Source organism: Berghia stephanieae, chromosome 13 (genome assembly GCF_034508935.2).
Source record: "Berghia stephanieae isolate SIO BIC M18660-M18661 chromosome 13, UCSD_Bste_1.3, whole genome shotgun sequence".
NCBI lineage: Eukaryota > Metazoa > Mollusca > Gastropoda > Nudibranchia > Aeolidiidae > Berghia > Berghia stephanieae.
Window position 1 is genome coordinate 35,399,590 of NC_088372.1, and position 23,006 is coordinate 35,422,595.

Sequence of the window (23,006 nt, forward strand, 5' to 3'; positions counted from 1 at the left end):
TGCTGATGTTAGTCAAGTGCCCATTGAATTAATTTCTTGTTAATTGGAGCGACTTATGCAGCAGGGCTGAGAATCTTCCGCCTAAAGGCGGATTTCCGCCTAAATGGTAGTTTATCTCCGCCCATCCCATCACATTTCCTACTTTTTCAAATTTGCCGTGTCAAACATTTTCCTCAAAACCACAAAATCACCATTATGTCATATGTCATATTTTGACACCTGTGCTCAGTCTCGTGAAATTTAGTGACGGTCCCGTTTTTATGACGTTGGGCCAGACAGCATGGCACCAGATGTCACAATAGACACAGACGACCAGTAGTGTTCTTTGATTAGTTAGTTGATGGTTGAAGGGGAAGTTTCTATTTCTCTTTTCTTCTTTTTTTTTTTTGGATATAGAATTCAAAAGGTCAATACATAAGTTATTCTGGTAAAGAAGTCTCTCCTCGTCCCCCCCCCTCTCTCTCTCTCTCTCTCTCTCTCTCTCGCTCTCTCTCTCTCTCTCTCTCTCTCTCTCTCTCTCTCTCTCTCTTTTTCTTTCGCAACCACATTAAATCATCTGGTATATAGAAATGATATATTAGAACAAAGCAATGGTGGTTGGCTTAGTTTAATCTTTTTTCTTTTTACCTTTTGACTATGGCTTTAAATTTGAGAGATTCTTGGGTTGTATTTATAAGCTGACTAACTACTAGGTTTCTGATTCTTTGCTTGTGTTTGATCGATAGACCGAGAAATGTTCCTCCTTTTTAACAATTGCTATTATCATCACTGAATAAAAAAAAAAAACACTCACCAAAACCACTACATCATCTCTACCACCCCTACTATTACAATCACCACCACATCATCATCCCTACCACCACTACTACTACTACTACAAATAGCACCACATCATCCCTACCACCACTACTACTACAACTACCACGACATCATCAACCCTACTACCACTACTACAACCACCATCATATCATCATCCCCACCACCACTTCTACTTCAACCACCACTACATCATCATCCCTACCACCACTACTATTACCACCACCATCACACCATCATCCCTACCACCTCTACTACTACAACCACCACCACATCATCAACCCTACTACCACGACTACAACCACCACCTCATCATCCCTACCACTACTACTACTACAACTACAACCGTCATCCCTACCACCACCACTACTACAACCACCACCAAACCATCATCCCTACCACCACTACTACTACAACCACCACAACATCATCCCTACCACCACTACTACTACAACTACCACCACATCATCATTCCTACCACAGCTACTACAATCACTACCACATCATCCCTACCACTGCTATTACTACAACCACCACCACATCATCAACCCTACTACAACCACCAAATGTTGTAATTACACTTTCAACTTTTGAAATTCCACCGAGTCGTGTTAGAAATTGCTGCGAGACAAATTTTCGATCGCATCTCAGTAAATTTTAGTGAAATTCAAATTTATAGGTTATGGTCGCATGGATGGGTCATGATCTTCACGAAGAAAAATTTCCTCCTTTTTTGTGACCAGTCATTCTCACCCCTGATGCAGCTATTATATCCTCAGGCTGGGTGGGGATCCTGACCTCCCATAGCGGGCAGGGAGGTACATACTGTGTCTTCTATCCCCTTATATCTGTTTTCCAACATGCTTTCTGTCTTTGTCTTGGAGTGAGATTGCTTGGTTTTGTCCTAACCTTGGTCGGAGTCCTTGGCTGAGAGAGAAACAGTCGAATGTATAGTTATTGCTTTGGGAGATGATATTTTTTCCTTGTAAATCATCTCTCTGTTATGTACTGTATTATGTTTTATTTTCATGTTATATTTGATTTGTTAACATTTGAGTGTATTCCTCTTAGTGGGGACCTGTGCTTGTGTCTGGATGAGACTTTTAGGTGATCTCACACTAAGTACTTTGATGGTGTGCTCTTGGAATCTACATCTGTTTCCTATTTGAACAAATTCCCCTTTGTCTTACCTTTTCTTGGGTGCTTCATTGAATTCTATAACTTTTTTACTATCCCATTTCTTCCTTTTTACTGGCGCTGATATGACCTTAATGTGTTGCAAGCGCCGTAAAACCCTAAAAAACAAACAAAAACATATCCTCAGGAATCCTTTATAAAAATTTTTTTAATGTAATGCCTTAGTCTCATCAGTCAGACTTCCTTTTAATATGCCAGATCTTTTCATTGATTCTTACAATTAAAACATTTGTTTATTATTTAACGTTTATAGATCCGATAACCCTAATAATTATGGGCTCATTGCAGTTGTAATGGAGATACTCCCAACACAACGTGAAATATTGCCCATTACAACAATGTTAATCAAGCCCTTACTTGCATTCGATGATCAGACCTGCAAATATATGCACCTAAAATGTAACTAATCATAATATAGGCTACAGTATGATTGGCATCGCCTTAGAGTCGGTGTAAAATATCGCCTACGGCCCTGCTTTGTGAATTTCCTCGACCGGTTCTATTTTCCCTCTCATTTATATCATGATGTATCAGTATTTGGTTGCTCATTATTTTCTAATTATGAATTAATTATAACGACATTGAATGTAAACATTCTTGTAAATGTGTCTATATCATTGAAACGCTTTATGTCATTATATTATGTGACTAAATGTATACGTTATGTGATTACGATAGTTAATTGATAGGATAATAAATCTTGTGTAAAGACGAGATTGAATGCATTTATCATTTTATCCATCAGGAACCACTATTGATATTATTCATATGTAATATATATTTATGTATACTGTATAATGTAACGCTTCGTGTATTATATATGTACATCTTATGATTAATGATAAATTAAAGGATATGGTCATGGGTGATGATGATTGAAAGCATGCATGATACTGCCTTATCAGGAACCAATATTGATATTATTTTATATATACTGTATGATTGAACTTAACTGTATAAATGCATAATGTAATGTGTGTGTTTATATGCAGTGTTATGAATGAATTAAAATATAGTTAGAGATTGAATGCATTATTATATTGTCGTGTCAGGAACCAATATTGATATTATTTACATGTAATATAAATTATGTATACTGTAAAATTATACTTTACTTTACTGTACAATAATATACTATACACTCCAATGCCGGTGATGATAATGTTATATGCTATAAAACACGAATTATTCTACATCCAATGTACATTTTTTAAAAATAGAGCACTCCATCTGTACATTCATATCTTTTTACATCTGACCCGGTGCAAAGGTGACAGAAATACCAATGACAGTATGCAATTTAATTCCGTTCCACCCGGTGCAAGTATAAAATAATTACCAATGCCAATGATACTATGATATATTTTTTTTTGTCCCACCCGGTGCATATATGAAATAAAGACCAATAACAGAATATAAGATTTTTTTATCCTACCCCACGTGGACAAGATCAGTATGATGTTCTTTTTTTTTATTCCACCCGGTGCATAAATTAAATAATGACCAATAAAAATGTAATTTTCTTTTCTCTTTTTGTCCAACCGGTGCATTCATATTCATATACATCTAGTAAGATAAGTACCTACCACTGGCCGTAATAAAATGTAAAAACTGTCTCACCCGGTGTATACATTACCAATGGCAGTGTGTTTGAAACACAGTCAGCAGAATTTCCGTTCCATTTTTACCGATGTTTTGTGTTTAGAAAAAAATATATATTCATGTATACATACACATCTCATTTTTAAAAAATGTTACCCCGGTTACCTCGATTCTGAGAAATACTTTTCATCAATTTAAATTATACAGAACTGTCACTCAGATGATAAACACTACTAAGTCTTCTATACCCCTATATCTGTTTTCCAACAGGCTTTCTGTCTTTGTCTTGAGATGAGATTACTCGGTTTTGTCATGGCCCTGGCCGGATACCCTAGCTGGTAGGGAAACAGTCAAATGTATGTAGAGTTTTGGCAGATGATATTTTTTGTCTTGTAAATCATATCTGTTATGCACTGTATAGTTTTGTTTACATATTATATGATGTATACACAATTGAGAGTGTTTCTCTTAGTGAGGACCTGTGTTTGTGTCTGGATGAGACTTTTAGGTGATCTCAAACCAAGTACTTTGATAGTGTGCTCTTGGAAACTACATCTGTTCCCTCTTTAAACCAATTCCCCGCGTCTTCCCTTTTCTTGGGTGCTTTAATTGTAATTCTAGAACTTTTTACGATCCAATTTTCTTACTTTTTACTGGCGATGACATGACCTAAATGTGTTTCAAGCGCCATTAAAAATCCTTAAAACGAACATCATCAGATGCCAAGATTGCGGTGACGTCACTAATGCAGATAAAACTGATATACAGTGAAATCCGAAAAAAGTCAATACTCTTAAAAGTCCACTTCTATTTAAAGTCCAAAACCTCTTGTTGGTTCCAAATTATCTGTCCTTTTATCTGTGTTCCATTGATAATGGATAAAGTCCAAAACCTCTTGTTGGTTCCAAATTATCTGTCCTTTTATCTGTGTTCCATTGATAATGGATAAAGTCAACCCTGCTTTAGGTCAAAAAAAATTTTCTGGTCTAGAACTTATGTGACCCATCGCCTCAAAACGGCATTAGGTCTGTGTTGGTAGGATGTCAAATGACTCAAGAGAATAAATGTGAAATTTTAGATTTTGTCGCTTTTAGAAACTGTTCATTCTGCCATACCGTACTTTGAAAACACCCCAAAAAACACACGACTATTTAAAATTTTAGCCAGAGAAGTCGTCCTACCAATATTAATTGATTTAAATTACCTTCATCTTGCTTTAAACCCTCCAACGTGGATCTTCCTTGAAGGTTTCTGTGAAGTCCCAGGTTTGAGAGTTTTTGGCGAGATGAAGAACATTTTAATCGATCAATGTCGGTAAGGCAAGTTTTCTGGCCAAAAATTGTGTAAATAAACGTGTGGGGATTTTCCTTCTCTGGAGTATAGAGTCTTGCCGTTGATAAAACATAAATATAATACAGCCATGTTTTAAAGTTTTCACTATAACGGTTTCAAAGGCTTTAGCAGTTATGTCCTAGGTTTGATTTTATAAATGTGTTGTTTTTTTTCCAAGTACGGTATGGTAGTAATATTATCAAGTTTGTTCATTGTCATTCCATTTGCCCCTGGTGTGTGATCGCATGCTGGTATTTTAAATAATTGCTTCATTGATAATGATTTCTATGATCTTTTGTTTTGTAATTTACATCTATGTCAAGGTCAAATTAAATAAGGTTTTTGGTGACTTTGTTAACATTTCCATGATTTTGTGTCATTTGCATCCTGGTCAATTGCTACGACATACAACAGTATTACTATTAGAATGTATGAATTATTAACTTATGTAAAAGACGAATGTTTGATCGTTTCTAAAGGATGAAATTGAACCATTTTGGTTTTACTTTCATAACCTGCCGTTTTTATCAGAAGGATAATGACAAAGATGCATTTCTGGCTCCCCTGAACCCCAAGTCGCATCGCGTCGTTTTCCGATAATTTGTGTTTGTTGGGTTAGGTTAGCTTGGCAGTTGAGGTTGAACCTAAAGACCATTTTTTTTTAGTTTTATAACATTTGACACAGACAGTTCTCAAAGTAATTTTAATAAGCCACGGAAGGATTTCGTATTCACCACTTGGTCTTCGTACCTGTCGTGCCTTGGAAAAATATTTGTCCAAAACGAAAACACGCCCTCCAAAAATATCGATCGATTGAAATGACCCTCATCTTCGCGAAGTCTCAGGTTTGAGAATTTTTGCCAAGATAAGGGTCATTTAAATAGATCGATATTTGAAGGACGAGTTTTCGATTCTAATATATGAGTAACAGTGACAGGAAATGGAATGATTGTTTTTGCTTGATGAGTGATTTAAATAATTTTGTTTTCCAATAAAAATTGTCTCCCAAATTTCATTTATGCGAGTTGAATGGTTGTATCTATGTGTTAAATGAATTGTACTTGATGATAACATGCATAATGTTCCTTTCTTATTTTTGAAATTGGGTTCATTACATCATTACTTTATTATTTTATTGTTGTGCATTGCCATGCGTCGTTTTTTATAATAAACAATTTTTAAAGAAACTTTTCGTGTTCGATTTTACTTCTTTTTTTTTCCGTTCGTTCATTTTGGGTTGGTTTTTTTTTTTTTGTTTTTTTTGTTTGGTTCGTTTTTAAAAAGAAAAAATTTCCCTAATAAATTGATTTAAGCACGTTTGGTGGATACTGCTATACACAAGCTCAGTGTTTTGGGGGTTTTTATTTTGGTTTTTTTTTTTTTTATCAATATGCTGGTTGTTGTATGTTTCTCTGGTTTTTCTTCGCCCGGCTGTTTATAACAAGGATATTATGCTACGATCCCTCTCTCCAACCACTGTTGTGTCTTCTCTCTCCATATTTTGTCTTTGTCTTTGAATGAGTTAACAGCCAGGTACTCATTTTACACCTGAGTACGGTGAGAGAATGTGAGTAAGGAGCATTTTCCAAGGAATCAACTATGCGTCGAGCGAGGCTCGAACCCAGGACCTTCCGATCCGAAAGCGAGTATCAAACCACTTGACCACATGGCTGCACATCTGGTTATTTTTTGCTCCAGTTCCTGACCTCCCATTTCCCATAGTGGACAGGGAGGCACTTTCTGTGTCTTCTATCCCCCTATATCTCTTTTCCAACACGCTTTCTGTCTTGGGATGAGATTACTTGGTTTTGCCTGGTCCTGGCCGGATACCTTAGCTGGGATGGAAACGGTCAAATGTATAGTTGAGTTTAGGGAGATGATATTTTTTGTCTTGTAAATCATCTCTCTGCCATGCACTATATTGTTTTGTTAACATATTATATACGGTGTGTAAACATTTGAGTGTGTTCCTCTTCTTAGTGGGATGTTGTACTGGTGTCTGGCTCTCACCTGCCAGGCGGAGTTGTCGTACCAATAAGGTCGCAGGTTCAAACCCCACCACCGCCGCGAAAAAAATTTTTATTCTCTATTGTCTTCTGGCACTTTTCTACTCACTTCATATCTTGTTGTTACCAACATAAGTGCCTGCTCCACTCACTTTTCTGAATTAAAAATTCACCCCATACACCGGAGCATACTCAATGTCTCAATCGTTTCTATGTTATATGTTTGTGATGAGAATATTGGCTATTAGGCTTAACTGCTGGTCAAAATTACTTCGCGATGGTGGTGAACGAATCGGCGATCTCAAGAAGTGGGTGAGAGAGGGATCTAGAAATGACTTTGGGTTTGAAACGAATATTTTTGTGTTCGTGGATAGCTCACACGGTAGAGCCACGCTCTCACCTGCCAGGCGGAGTTGTCGTACCAATAAGGTCGCAGGTTCAAACCCACCACCGCCGCGAAAAAAAAAAAAAAAAAAATTTTTATTCTCTATTGTCTTCTGGCACTTTTCTACTCACTTCATATCTTGTTGTTACCAACATAAGTGCCTGCTCCACTCACTTTTCTGAATTAAAAATTCACCCCATACACCGGAGCATACTCAATGTCTCAATCGTTTCTATGTTATATGTTTGTGATGAGAATATTGGCTATTAGGCTTAACTGCTGGTCAAAATTACTTCGCGATGGTGGTGAACGAATCGGCGATCTCAAGAAGTGGGTGAGAGAGGGATCTAGAAACGACTTTGGGTTTGAAACGAATATTTTTGTGTTCGTGGATAGCTCACACGGTAGAGCCACGCTCTCACCTGCCAGGCGGAGTTGTCGTACCAATAAGGTCGCAGGTTCAAACCCCACCACCGCCGCGAAAAAAATTTTTATTCTCTATTGTCTTCTGGCACTTTTCTACTCACTTCATATCTTGTTGTTACCAACATAAGTGCCTGCTCCACTCACTTTTCTGAATTAAAAATTCACCCCATACACCGGAGCATACTCAATGTCTCAATCGTTTCTATGTTATATGTTTGTGATGAGAATATTGGCTATTAGGCTTAACTGCTGGTCAAAATTACTTCGCGATGGTGGTGAACGAATCGGCGATCTCAAGAAGTGGGTGAGAGAGGGATCTAGAAATGACTTTGGGTTTGAAACGAATATTTTCGTGTTCGTGGATAGCTCACACGGTAGAGCCACGCTCTCACCTGCCAGGCGGAGTTGTCGTACCAATAAGGTCGCAGGTTCAAACCCCACCACCGCCGCGAAAAAAAATTTTATTCTCTATTGTCTTCTGGCACTTTTCTACTCACTTCATATCTTGTTGTTACCAACATAAGTGCCTGCTCCACTCACTTTTCTGAATTAAAAATTCACCCCATACACCGGAGCATACTCAATGTCTCAATCGTTTCTATGTTATATGTTTGTGATGAGAATATTGGCTATTAGGCTTAACTGCTGGTCAAAATTACTTCGCGATGGTGGTGAACGAATCGGCGATCTCAAGAAGTGGGTGAGAGAGGGATCTAGAAATGACTTTGGGTTTGAAACGAATATTTTTGTGTTCGTGGATAGCTCACACGGTAGAGCCCGCTCTCACCTGCCAGGCGGAGTTGTCGTACCAATAAGGTCGCAGGTTCAAACCCCACCACCGCCGCGAAAAAAATTTTTATTCTCTATTGTCTTCTGGCACTTTTCTACTCACTTCATATCTTGTTGTTACCAACATAAGTGCCTGCTCCACTCACTTTTCTGAATTAAAAATTCACCCCATACACCGGAGCATACTCAATGTCTCAATCGTTTCTATGTTATATGTTTGTGATGAGAATATTGGCTATTAGGCTTAACTGCTGGTCAAAATTACTTCGCGATGGTGGTGAACGAATCGGCGATCTCAAGAAGTGGGTGAGAGAGGGATCTAGAAATGACTTTGGGTTTGAAACGAATATTTTTGTGTTCGTGGATAGCTCACACGGTAGAGCCACGCTCTCACCTGCCAGGCGGAGTTGTCGTACCAATAAGGTCGCAGGTTCAAACCCCACCACCGCCGCGATTTTTATTCTCTATTGTCTTCTGGCACTTTTCTACTCACTTCATATCTTACTGGTGTCTGGTTGAGACTTTTAGGTTATCTCAAATTAAGTACACCGAGAGTGTGCTCTTGGAATCTAAATCTGTTCTCAATTTGAAACATTCCCCCTGGGTGAGGTTCTTGACCTCCCATAGTGGGCAGGGAAGTACTTGCCGTTTCTTCTATCCCCCTAATCTGTTTTCCAACTTTCTTTCTGTCTTTGTCTTGGAATGAGATTACTTGGTTTTGTCCAGGCCCTGGTCGGATACCCTAGCTGGAAGGGAGACAGTCAAATGTATAGTTAGAGTTTTGGGAGATGATATTTTTTTCCTTGTAAATCATCTCTCTGTTATATCCTGTTTTATGTTTTGTTTACGTATTAAATATGATTTGTAAACCTTTGAGTGTATTCCTCTCAGTGGAGACCTGTGCTTGTGACTGGGTGAGACATTTAGGTGATCTCCAACTAAGTACTTTGATAGTGTGCTCTTGGAATCTACATCTGTTCCCTATTTGAACCAATTCCCCTTTGTCTTAACTTTTCTTGGGTACTTTAATTGTAATTCCAGAACTTTTTACTATCCCGTTTTCTTCTTTTCTACTGGCACTGTTATAATCTAAATGTGTTGCATTGCAAGCGCCGTAAAACCCTTAAAAAAAACATTCCCTGTTGTCTTAGTTTTTCCTCTTTTTTTTTCAAGTCCTTTTAATTGCACGTCAAGGTCTTTGCCTTCCAATTTTATTCCTTTTTTACTGGTTCTGATATGACCTAGATGTGTGACAAGCGCCGTAAAACCCTTAACAACAAAACAAAAAAAAACAAAAAAAATATCCTCTGTGCTTGTGTCTGGATGAGACTTTTACTTTTAGGTGATCTCAAACTAAGAACTTTAATAGTGTGCTCTTGGAATTTACATTTGATTTGAACCATTTCCCCATGTCTTACTTTTTCCTCAAGTCCTTTTAATTGTACATCTAGAAACTAGATTGTTTTACAATCCAGTTTTCTTTCTTTTTACTTGCGCTAAGATGACCTAAATATGTTGCAAGCGCCGTAAAGAAAACCCTTAAAAACAAACAAAACAAATCTTTATCTCTGGCTCTGGCATTTCGACTTGATTTTGCCCAGACCCTGGCTGGGTATCTCTTCAGTGAAACATTTCGGATACAAACTATTTTATTTTATTCCCTGTACTGTAAATAATTTCGTTGAGATACTGGGAACAATCCCGGTGGTGTATCGGGGTTTTTTTAGCGAGATCCCCCTTCCGTAGTCTGTAAGAATGAGTGACCCCGTGCCAGATGCATGGGAAGAATTGCTGTAGAATTCAAGAATTCCAGTACCTATATTATTCTCGGTTAACTGGGGGTCCCGTTAGTTCAGCCCACGGTGGTTCCACGGTATTGGCTTTATCGGGATTCCACTGAGAAAAAGAAAGAAAAAGAACAAATGTTAGCCTTTTATATAGCGCAATATCCACTAAAGGTGTTCACGAAGTGCTTTACAATTTACATACGGTCTCTGAACAATAGTTCCACTTCCAAGTAACATGTTGAACGAGATAAGGCCCCCTCTTGTAAGGCGACATTTTACAATTTTATTTCGACGGCAACAACGCTGTTACCGGCCTGGTACTAATTTTACACCCGAGTACGTTGAGAGAATGTGAGTTAAGAGCCTTTGCCAAGGACTCGACTATGCGCCGAGCGAGGCTCGAACCCAGGACACTCCGAGAGTCATACCACAAGACCACGTAGCCGTACTGTACGTTGCTAAAATGTCTAAAACCATTTGGATGTTTGCGCTTGTAGGTCGAAGAAATAAATTTTAATAATAAAATGGAATGAAAGCTTCACTTTAAATTAGAAAGACAGATCATATGGTTGTTTCGGATTTCCCCTTTACCAACAAAACACGATGAATGAGACACCAAACACAAATGAGATGATAGATAGCGTTCTTAACGCGAATAAACAAAACCAAAATGTCGAGGACTATCACATTTTCCTTGTCTTTCGATAAGGGAAAACACAGCTTACTATTTTGATATAAATAAAACGAATGTATGAATGAATGAATGAATGAATGAATGAATTAATTAATTAATTGATTAATTAATGATAAATAAATAAATACTAAATGAATTAATAATTGAATATTAATATTATTTTATCAAAATAATATATAAATCTATCAATAGCTTGATTTATAAGCAAATAGATATAACAATAATATTACTAATAAAGTGATAGATCAATGAAAAAAAAAAAAGCAATTAACCTAAAATGCAATCAAGTTAGAGAGAAAAAAGAAGCTGTACGGTACTGTCAACGTAAGAAAATTAAATAGGAGAAGTTTTGTTTCTGACACCAAACGTTTGCTATGTAGATGTTCCATTCCCTAGATACTTGAAAAAGCAGGGCAAACAAAAATTAAAAAAAAAAAAAACAGACAAGAACGAACAAAGAAAGTAACAAAAAAAAAAAAAAAAAAAAAAACAAAAAAAAAAAAAAAAAAAAAAAAAAAAAACCCAACCAAAACAACTAAAGCAAAATAAAAGAGAAAAAAAAGCCAAAAGCAATATTAATCAAATATTTTTTAAAAAATTGATTTAGAAATAATTTCACAAAATTTATTTTTTTTATATAAAAAAGAAAACATCAACAATAATAGGATGTTCTAAAATGATTGAAACTATAACAAATATTAATAACAAGGGGAAAAAAAGGTTATCTTCCCAAGCGGGGAATCGAACCCCGGCCGTCGCGGTGAGAGCGCGAAATCCTAACCACTAGACCACTTGGGAACCTGTCGAGAGCACGAAAAGTTTACATGTGATTCATTCAGGGTCAGGTCAGCTTCCACCGTTTTGGTGAGCTTTTGTTTGTTTGACTTCGGGCGGATTTCTCAGGACTCAATGTTACGTAATGAGTGTATGCGCTTGGCTAAGAAGCTCATAACATTGCCATCCGGAAGTATAACGGACCAACACACAAAACTATGTGTATCTATGAACGTTTATAGTCAGGTTAATACAGTTCAGTGAGCATTACTCATAAACGCGGATGGCAAAAACAATAACAAAGACCTGAGTGACGTCATCTTCGAACTATCTATAATGAGTTATTCACAGTTCATAGTCAGTGTTTGGGTTTATCGCGGTTTCCGTAGCGTTAACCGATAATTTACCATTCTTTATATCCAGAAACTTCTTAAGTACCTACTCGTATTAGATAATGTTTACTACCGACGTGTACATATTATGCAGGTCCGATATCCGAACGCAATTATGGGCCTAGTTTAATTAACATTGATGTAATGCACAATATTTTGCGTCATTTTTTTGAGATTTCTATTACAACAATGGGTCCATAATAAGCTGGGCTATCAGTATCAGACCTGAGAATAAGTGCGTTCGCTTATTACCCATTTCTTTTGACGACAGTCTACCACTAAAAAACTTGCTGACAAGTCGCTCACGTGTGCCGTAACCACTTATAGCCTGACAAGTCCGTCAAAAGACAAGTCTTTGGCCGCAAAAGAAAGCAAATCGAGAGTTGTATTCAACAGTTCAACCAATGGGATTACTGGTTTCCTTGCGCTCAAGGGACTTGACGCTGCAACAGCAAAAAAAATGACGTCAAAAGTCCTAGAGGATTCTCGTGTCAGGCTATAACTAAGTATAAGTTACCGATGTCTTCGCGTGTACACGGTGTGGTCACAATCCTGTGAGATAGCAAAACGTTGTATTGTGACCTGATAAATTATTAATTGGTGCGCGTTTTTTTCAACCGCCATAGAATCCACGAAGACAGATTTTATAGCAATGACTATCCCGCACAAATCTTTGGGCCTCTTTTTCGCTCACGAAGTGCCCGAATTCGCGTCAAAATATGGGACGAAGCCGTTTCGTATATGCTATTTTTAAAAATTAATTACGACGCTGTTTATCGATGAATATGACTGAAAGTTGGCACACAGTTAGAAAAAAAGGTCATTTTAGATTATGTCAAGCGACAAAACTCGTGCAATTACCAGAAGACCGTTAAAAATAGATTTTTACTCTTTGGAGTAAAATATTTCTAAAACTCCCGGGCGTGGAGGTTTTGTCGCTGACAACTGACAAGGTAATACATGAACATTTCTTCTTTTTGGTTGTAAAATTTCATTTGAATATGACGAGTACTTTTCCCGTATTTTACAAAACACCATCCTAATTTGCTCTTCAAGTATCAATCTTTTAATCCACTTATTACGCAAGATACAACCAAAGGTCGAAAAAAAATGCCGAAAAAGCGTCCCATATTTTCGCGTTTTTTTCCTCTTTGCGGGTCATCCAAATAAATGACACCTTTGAAACTGCATAACTTGTTTATTTATGAATGGATTTTCAAAATTCAAAAACATTTTTACTCAGTGGAGATAGGGCTTGGATTTTAGACAAAAATTTTCCTCAAAAAGAGAAAAAAACATTTTTCATAGTCATTGCTAGATTTTATCTCTGTTTTTATGGAACAAAAATATATAAATAGATAAACACATAAATAAATGAATAAATAATAGTTTCAAAATACAGCGAAATCATACTTAGCAGGGAACGTTTCGGAATCAAAACCCTTCCCCAGTTAACAACCAAATCCGGTAGAGACAATTATATTACAGTTTGTATAGCGCTATAATTACTTAATTTAAATTATTAATCAATGATACAAATAGATAACAAATAATCTTAATAAAGGCTACAAAATCAATTGATATCAATATTAATAAAGTTGTCAACAAAATAAGAAAATATAAATAATAATATCAGACCTGCATATATGTACACGTCAGTCTAAACAAACACCACCCCCCCCCCCCCCCGCCCCCTTTTCACTTTTGTAATGGGGAAATCTTTTTTAAAAAATATTATCCATTACAACAATGTTAAACTAAGCCCATAACTGCGTTCGGATGTCAGACCTGCATATATGTACACGTCGGTCTAAACCAACACCTACCCCACCCAAAAAAACAAACAAAAAAACCCAACAAAAACAAAAGAAAACAAAGCAACAAAAAATACTGACCATAAAATAAAATAAATAAATAGAGAAATGAATGATAATTGATTTTAATCGGTTAATGAATTAATAGATAAATAAACAAATTAATAAATAAAAGTAAATTCATACACATGGCTATGAATAAAAAATAGTTAAAGAAGTGAATTAATTAATACTTAAAACTTGATAAATAACTTAATAAACAAAATCATTAATGGACTTAATAAAATATATATAGAATGAAATAAATGAAAGAATAAACAAATAAAAAAAAAGAATAAATAAATACATAAGTTAATTAAAATAAGAGGGTGTGAAACAAGCGTATGAAAAAAAAAGATAAACATAAACTCTACAATAAACCTAACCAAAAAAAAAAAAATTCTTCCCAAGCGGGGAATCGAACCCCGGCCGTCGCGGTGAGAGCGCGAAATCCTAACCACTAGACCACTTGGGAGCTTGATCCTAAGACGAATAGTTTTTATATGATCAAATATCAGGAGCTGTTGCACCATGCAAGGTGAGTTTTCGTTCGACGTCTGCTGGAAGGAGTACTGGCGGATTTCGGATAGTGAATTCAAATCCAAGCTGAGGGGCTTTTTTGTCTGTGGTGTGTTCTAAATATAGGATGACGTAAGAGAAGGTTGCTCCAAGTTTGGGCCCCAGGGGGCGGCGTAAAGGAAAGCGATGTTCAATGCTAACTTTTGAACCGGTTGTTTTTGCCATATTTGAAAATCATGAGTGTTGCACTTACCTTCAGCTTCAACGGGTTTGTAAACACTTGTAAATTGTCAGAATTCGACAGTTGTAAAAGTGGCTGCTTCATGTGTTTAAACAGGAAATAGCATTCAAAGGTAGTTAAAACTTTGAACAGTTTCCAATTGTTATTTTTTTTTTTCATTCTTTCTGCGAATAAGTAGATATAATGAATGTGGGTGTGGAATTACCCCGGGTGTGGAATCCCCCCACCTTACCCTATACGTCGGTCTAAACAAACACCCCCCCCCCCCCCAAATCACCCAAAAATAAATATGACATAAAATAGAATTAATAAATGGAGAGATGAAAATAATTGATTTAATAAATCGGTAATGAATTAATAGAAACGAAGTGACTATTCTCATCCCCTAGTCTAGGATGCTAGTCTTCATAATAGTAGTCCACAATGGTTGTATGTTTAATCCAAAGGTTGTAATGCAGTAATTTGTTAAGTTTCTTGTCACAAGTTGCACAATTAAAAAAAAAAATCAATCAATTCCAAATCGCAAAAAGCCGGCGACGTTTTTTTCGGTAATCCAATCGGCCGGGGGGGGGGGGGGGGGGGGGGGCGGGATGAGAATAGAGGCAGCCTAATAGAAAATAAATTAATATATAAAACTAAACACATGGCTATGAATAAATAATAGATAAATAAGTGAATTAATCAATACTTACAACTTAATAAATAACTTAATAAACAGAAAAATAAATGGATTTAATAAAATATAAATAAAATGAAAGAATAAACACATTAAAATGTTTAAAATTTATATAAATAAAGAAATAAATAAGGAAAGAGTAAATAAATGCATAGCCAATTAAAATGAGAGGGTGTGAAACAAACGTATGAAAAAAAAAGATAAACATATAAAAACTGTACAATAAACCTAACCAAAAAAAAAAAATTCTTCCCAAGCGGGGAATCGAACCCCGGCCGTCGCGATGAGAGCGCGAAATCCTAACCACTAGACCACTTGGGAGCTTGATCCTAAGACGAATAGTTTTTATATGATCAAATATCAGGAGCTGTTGCACCATGCAAGGTGAGTTTTCGTTCGACGTCTGCTGGAAGGAGTACTGGCGGATTTCGGATAGTGAATTCAAATCCAAGCTGAGGGGCTTTTTTGTCTGTGGTGTGTGTTCTAATATAGGATGACGTAAGAGAAGGTTGCTCCAAGTTTGGGCCCCAGGGGGCGGCGTAAAGGAAAGCGATGTTCAATGCTAACTTTTGAACCGGTTGTTTTTGCCATATTTGAAAATCATGAGTGTTGCACTTACCTTCAGCTTCAACGGGTTTGTAAACACTTGTAAAATTGTCAGAATTCGACAGTTGTAAAAGTGGCTGCTTCATGTGTTTAAACAGGAAATAGCATTCAAAGGTAGTTAAAACTTTGAACAGTTTCCAATTGTTATTTTTTTTTTCATTCTTTCTGCGAATAAGTAGATATAATGAATGTGGGTGTGGAATTACCCCGGGTGTGGAATCCCCCCCACCTTACCCTATACGTCGGTCTAAACAAACACCCCCCCCCCCCCCCCCCAAAAAAAAATACTGACCATAAAATAGAATTAATAAATGGAGAGATGAAAATAATTGATTTAATAAATCGGTAATGAATTAATAGAAACGAAGTGACTATTCTCATCCCCTAGTCTAGGATGCTAGTCTTCATAATAGTAGTCCACAATGGTTGTATGTTTAATCCAAAGGTTGTAATGCAGTAATTTGTTAAGTTTCTTGTCACAAGTTGCACAATTAAAAAAAAAATCAATCAAATCCAAATCGCAAAAGCCGGCGACGTTTTTTTCGGTAATCAATCGGCCGGGGGGGGGGGGGGGGGGGGATGAGAATAGAGGCAGCCTAATAGAAAATAAATTAATATATAAAACTAAACACATGGCTATGAATAAATAATAGATAAATAAGTGAATTAATCAATACTTACAACTTAATAAATAACTTAATAAACAGAAAAATAAATGGATTTAATAAAATATAAATAAAATGAAAGAATAAACACATTAAAATGTTTAAAATTTATATAAATAAAGAAATAAATAAGGAAAGAGTAAATAAATGCATAGCCAATTAAAATGAGAGGGTGTGAAACAAACGTATGAAAAAAAAAAGATAAACATATAAAAACTGTACAATAAACCTAACCAAAAAAAAAAAAATCTTCCCAAGCGGGGAATCGAACCCCGGCCGTCGCGGTGAGAGCGCGAAATCCTAACCACTAGACCACTTGGGACATTGATCCAAAGACGAATAGTTTTTATATGATTGATTGTCAGGTGCTGTTGCACCATGCATCTGCTGGAGGACTGGCGGATTTCGGATAGTGAATTTCACAGTCCAGACAGGAGGCGAGGGGCTCTTTTGTCTGTGGTGTGTTGGGATGACGTAAGAAAAGGTTGCTCCACGTTTGGGCCCTAGGGGCGAAGTAAAGGAACGCGATGGTCAACGCTAACTTTTGAACCGGTTGTTTTTCCAAAGAGCAGAATATAGTAATTCGTAAGGTGTAGTTCAATCTAAATCATCATGTCAAATCACAACGAAATTTATCAGACGGTTTCAAAGAAAAGGCCAAATGTGGCGACCATGAATATTGAAACGGGCTATAAGTTGATTGGAAGATAGATATATGAATAATCACATCAAATAAATTGATTAATTTAATAAATAGAAATGACCATATAAAATGAATCTAAGAAATAATGATACAATTGGATTCAATAGTCTGATGTCACGTCGCCCAGCAGCGGCGGCCATCGTGGTTATAAACAAAGAAAATCGGTACTTTTTATATAGAACTTTTCATATGTCTTGTGATCAAAATGTGTAAAAATCAAAACATGATCAGATTTATAATGTTTTATTTCCTCTGGATACGCTTTTATGCTCGTCGGAGAAATATTTCATAAGGGCATCCGCCATTGTTCCGATAGTTTAGAGCCAGTTACTAAGTTACCATGCGTCATTACGAGGGAAGTGACGTTACGGCTGTTGAAGCGTATTGACGGTAATATTATGTTAAGGCGGGAACACGGTCCTTTTGTCATTTTGATTTGTCTGTATGGAACACCATTCCACAGAGCATCCGGGAGTCCAAATCATTGTCTGTTTTCAAGAAACCATGTAAATAATATTTCTTTTTTGATGTCGTGTATTATTTTAAATATCTTATGTTGACGTAAAGCGCAAGAGCCTCATGGTTGAGGATACCGGGACCCTATTAAAAGAGTCCATTATTATATTATTATTATTATTATTATTATTATTATTATTATTATTATTATTATTATTATTATTATTATTATTATTATTATTATTATTATTGTTATTGTTTGTTTTATTATTTATTATTATTATTATTTTTGTTGTTTTTTTAGTTATTATTATTATTATTATTATTATTATTATTATTATATTTTATTATTATTATTATTATTATTATTTTATTTTGTTGTTGTTATTGTTATTATTACTATTATTATTATTATTATTATATTATTATTATATTATTTTTATTATTATTATTATTATTATTATTATTATTATTATTATCATTATTATTGATGCTATACGTTTAGGTAAAATATTCACAACATCCACCAGTCGGATGTAAAGTACTTACACACAAAATTATATGTAACCTTGAACGTTTATGTCAGATGTATATAATTTAGTGAAAACTGATCACCAAAATGGCTGTTTAAAAACAGTAACAAAGATCTAAGTGACGTCAATTACGCTCTTCTGCTGATCTTTACACAAATTACCTTTTGGATGAATAAAGTACATTATTATTACATTCTAGTTTTAAAGATATAATATTCAGTTTCACAGAACAATATAGGAAAGAAGATTAGAGAAAAGAGAGGGGAGGGGAGGGGTGGCGGTAATGAAAAGTTAGACCTAGGAGAAAAAGCCTGAACGCACAGCAAATAAATAATTAAATATATGAAATGAAAATAATGTAAAGCAAAAGAAGTTTAAATAATAAAAAGATTTTAAAACGGGCGATTCAAAAATGTATCTAATCGTAAAGAAAAACATAATAATACACTGAACTTCAAATCAAATATTAACAATCTACAAGAAAGGGAAAAAAAAGAAAAGAAAAGAAAAATTATCTTCCCAAGCGGGGAATCGAACCCCGGCCGTCGCGGTGAGAGCGCGAAATCCTAACCACTAGACCACTTGGGAACTCAAACATGTGACGAAAAGTTTTTAAGTGATTAACTCAGAAGCCGCTTACATCACAGACCTGTCTCTCTTCACCGCACAATGTGAGCCTACTCTGTTTGTCGTCTGCTCGACTTCAGGCCTCAGGCGGGTTTCTCTTGACCTCCCATTCATAACTCTATTGAATTTTAATTAGAGTTTATCCCGGTTTTTGTAAACTTGTTATTCTTACTTTAATTATCACCTTCCTTAAACTTGAATTACTAATAAATATAGATATGTCAAGAATCAGAGTATCCCTTATTTAAATTATCAGGACTCAAATACCTAAATAAATAATTAAATAGATTTTCTATAAATAGATAATACTAAAATTAAAATAAAAAAGTGTATGTCATCTTTCACAACTGGAATAAAATATAACATCGTCAAAATATTACCAACAACAGCAACACAAAAAAGCACACAAATACAAACAAATAACCCAAAAATTAAAACCCAACAAAACAAATCCAACACCCGCTTCCCTTGGCTCTTTGCTGTTTGTTTTTAGACTGTCAATAGGGTGATTAGTTCTCACTCAAGTCCCCCTAAAAGATTACTTACTATAGGTTGTGTGTTGTACAATTCATCAAGTGTTCAGTTTCAAACTAGAACACAATACATAACGAGAAAAGTTTCGGGATGAAAACTTTTCCTCAGCAAACAACAAAATTAATTAGAGATAATTATATCCCAGTTTCTGTAATGTTATGCCTCCTATTAAAACCATTAATAAGTTAATTAATTAATACAAATAAATAAACGCCAGTTAATATTATTATTAGAAATGAAATAGACAATAAATGAAGAAATATGTTTTTTAAACAGGACGGCACGATAAAGAGTCAAACATTATTATTATATTATTATTATTATTATTATTATTATTATTATTATTATTATTATTATTATTATTATTATTATTATTATTATTAGTAGTAGTAGTAGTAGTAGTAGTAGTAGTAGTAGTAGTAGTAGTAGTATTATTATTATTATTATTATTATTATTATTATTATTATTATTATTATTATTATTATTATATCCTCATTTCCTTTATTAAAAGAAAAAAATCTGTTTAACTGAACTACAAAAAAATATGTCAAAACCGACATGCCCTTATTTGCAGTTCTGATAACCCAAGTCATTATTGATTCATTTTTGTAATGGGGAAATCTTTTTTTTTTTAAATGACGCAAAATATTGTCCATTAAAACAATGTTAAAATAGGCCCATAACTGCGTTCGGATGTCAAACCTGCATATATGTACACGTCAGTCTAAACAACCCCCCCCCCCCCTACCTCAAAAAACAAAAAAATACTGATCATAAAATTGAATTATAAATAGAGAAATGAATAATAATTGATTTAATTACCTAGTCGGTTCATAAATGAATAGATAAATAAACAAATTCATAAATATAAGTAAATTCATATACATGGCTATGAATAAAAAATAGTTAAATAAGTGAATTAATCAATACTTCAAACTTAATAAATAACTTAATAAACAAAATAATTAAATGGATTTAATAAAATATATAAAGAATGAAATCAATGAAAGAATAAACAAATAAAAAAAGAATAAATAAATACATAAGTTAATTAAAATAAGAGGGTGTGAAACAAGCGTATGAAAAAAAAGATAAACAAACAAAAACTCTACATTAAACCTAACAAAGAAAAAAAAATCTTCCCAAGCGGGGAATCGAACCCCGGCCGTCGCGGTGAGAGCGCGAAATCCTAACCACTAGACCACTTGGGAGATTGACCCAAAGACGAATAGTTTTTATATGATTGATTGTCAGGTGCTGTTGCACCATGCATCTGCTGGAGGACTGGCGGATTTCGGATAGTGAATTTCACAGTCCAGACAGGAGGCGAGGGGCTCTTTTGTCTGTGGTGTGTTGGGATGACGTAAGAAAAGGTTGCTCCACGTTTGGGCCCTAGGGGCGAAGTAAAGGAACGCGATGGTCAACGCTAACTTTGAACCGGTTGTTTTTCCAAAGAGCAGAATATAGTAATTTGTAAGGTGTAGTTCAATCTAAATCATCATGTCAAATCACAACGAAATTTATCAGACGGTTTCAAAGAAAAGGCCAAATGTGGCGACCATGAATATTGAAACGGGCTATAAGTTGATTGGAAGATAGATATATGAATAATCACATCAAATAAATTGATTAATTTAATAAATAGAAATGACCATATAAAATGAATCTAAGAAATATTGATACAATTGGATTCAATAGTCTGATGTCACGTCGCCCAGCAGCGGCGGCCATCGTGGTTATAAACAAAGAAAATCGGTACTTTTTATATAGAACTTTTCATATGTCTTGTGATCAAAATGTGTAAAAATCAAAACATGATCAGATTTATAATGTTTTATTTCCTCTGGATACGCTTTTATGCTCGTCGGAGAAATATTTCATAAGGGCATCCGCCATTGTTCCGATAGTTTAGAGCCAGTTACTAAGTTACCATGCGTCATTACGAGGGAAGTGACGTTACGGCTGTTGAAGCGTATTGACGGTAATATTATGTTAAGGCGGGAACACGGTCCTTTTGTCATTTTGATTTGTCTGTATGGAACACCATTCCACAGAGCATCCGGGAGTCCAAATCATTGTCTGTTTTCAAGAAACCATGTAAATAATATTTCTTTTTTGATGTCGTGTATTATTTTAAATATCTTATGTTGACGTAAAACGCCAAGAGCCTCATGGTTGAGGATACCGGGACCCTATTAAAAGAGTCCATTATTATTATTATTATTATTATTATTATTATTATTATTATTATTATTATTATTATTATTATTATTATTATTATTATTATTATTATTATTATTATTATTATTTTTTATTATTATTATTATTATTATTGTTATTGTTGTGGTTGTTTATTATTATTATTATATTGTTGTGGTTGTTGTTATTATTATTATTATTATTATTATTATTATTATTATTATTATTATTATTATTATTATTATTATTATTATTGTTGTTATTGTTATTATTATTATACTATTATTATTATTATTATTATTATTATTATTATTATTATTATCATTATTATTGATGCTATACGTTTAGGTAAAATATACACAACACCCACCAGTCGGATGTAAAGTACTTACACACAAAATTATATGTAACCTTGAACCCTTATGTCAGATGTATATAATTTAGTGAAAACTGATCACCAAAATGGCTGTTTAAAAACAGTAACAAAGATCTAAGTGACGTCAATTACGCTCTTCTGCTGATCTTTACACAAATTACCTTTTGGATGAATAAAGTACATTATTATTACATTCTAGTTTTAAAGATATAATATTCAGTTTCACAGAACAATATAGGAAAGAAGATTAGAGAAAAGAGAGGGGATGGGAGGGGTGGCGGTAATGAAAAGTTAGACCTAGGAGAAAAAGCCTGAACGCACAGCAAATAAATAATTAAATATATGAAATGAAAATAATGTAAAGCAAAAGAAGTTTAAATAATAAAAAGATTTTAAAACGGGCGATTCAAAAATGTATCTAATCGTAAAGAAAAACATAATAATACACTGAACTTCAAATCAAGTATTAACAATCTACAAGAAAGGGAAAAAAAGAAAAGAAAAGAAAAATTATCTTCCCAAGCGGGGAATCGAACCCCGGCCGTCGCGGTGAGAGCGCGAAATCCTAACCACTAGACCACTTGGGAACTCAAACATGTGACGAAAAGTTTTTAAGTGATTAACTCAGAAGCCGCTTACATCACAGACCTGTCTCTCTTCACCGCACAATGTGAGCCTACTCTGTTTGTCGTCTGCTCGACTTCAGGCCTCAGGCGGGTTTCTCTTGACCTCCCATTCATAACTCTATTGAATTTTAATTAGAGTTTATCCCGGTTTTTGTAAACTTGTTATTCTTACTTTAATTATCACCTTCCTT

At 34.9% G+C, this 23,006-nt stretch overlaps 7 non-coding genes across 7 annotated transcripts; all 7 read right to left on the reverse strand.

The window, feature by feature from the left end:
- Positions 1 to 11,760: 11,760 nt before the first annotated feature.
- Trnae-cuc (transfer RNA glutamic acid (anticodon CUC)) lies at positions 11,761 to 11,832 on the reverse strand. Its single transcript has one exon. It is a non-coding gene; the product is annotated as a tRNA-Glu (tRNA).
- A 2,624-nt stretch (positions 11,833 to 14,456) lies between these two features.
- Positions 14,457 to 14,528, reverse strand: Trnae-cuc (transfer RNA glutamic acid (anticodon CUC)). Its single transcript has one exon. It is a non-coding gene; the product is annotated as a tRNA-Glu (tRNA).
- Positions 14,529 to 15,738: 1,210 nt separating this feature from the next.
- On the reverse strand, positions 15,739 to 15,810 carry Trnae-cuc (transfer RNA glutamic acid (anticodon CUC)). The gene has a single exon. It is a non-coding gene; the product is annotated as a tRNA-Glu (tRNA).
- A 1,200-nt stretch (positions 15,811 to 17,010) lies between these two features.
- On the reverse strand, positions 17,011 to 17,082 carry Trnae-cuc (transfer RNA glutamic acid (anticodon CUC)). Its single transcript has one exon. It is a non-coding gene; the product is annotated as a tRNA-Glu (tRNA).
- A 1,886-nt stretch (positions 17,083 to 18,968) lies between these two features.
- Positions 18,969 to 19,040, reverse strand: Trnae-cuc (transfer RNA glutamic acid (anticodon CUC)). The gene has a single exon. It is a non-coding gene; the product is annotated as a tRNA-Glu (tRNA).
- Positions 19,041 to 20,753: 1,713 nt separating this feature from the next.
- Positions 20,754 to 20,825, reverse strand: Trnae-cuc (transfer RNA glutamic acid (anticodon CUC)). The gene has a single exon. It is a non-coding gene; the product is annotated as a tRNA-Glu (tRNA).
- Positions 20,826 to 22,704: 1,879 nt separating this feature from the next.
- Trnae-cuc (transfer RNA glutamic acid (anticodon CUC)) lies at positions 22,705 to 22,776 on the reverse strand. The gene has a single exon. It is a non-coding gene; the product is annotated as a tRNA-Glu (tRNA).
- Between the last annotated feature and the right edge of the window lie 230 nt (positions 22,777 to 23,006).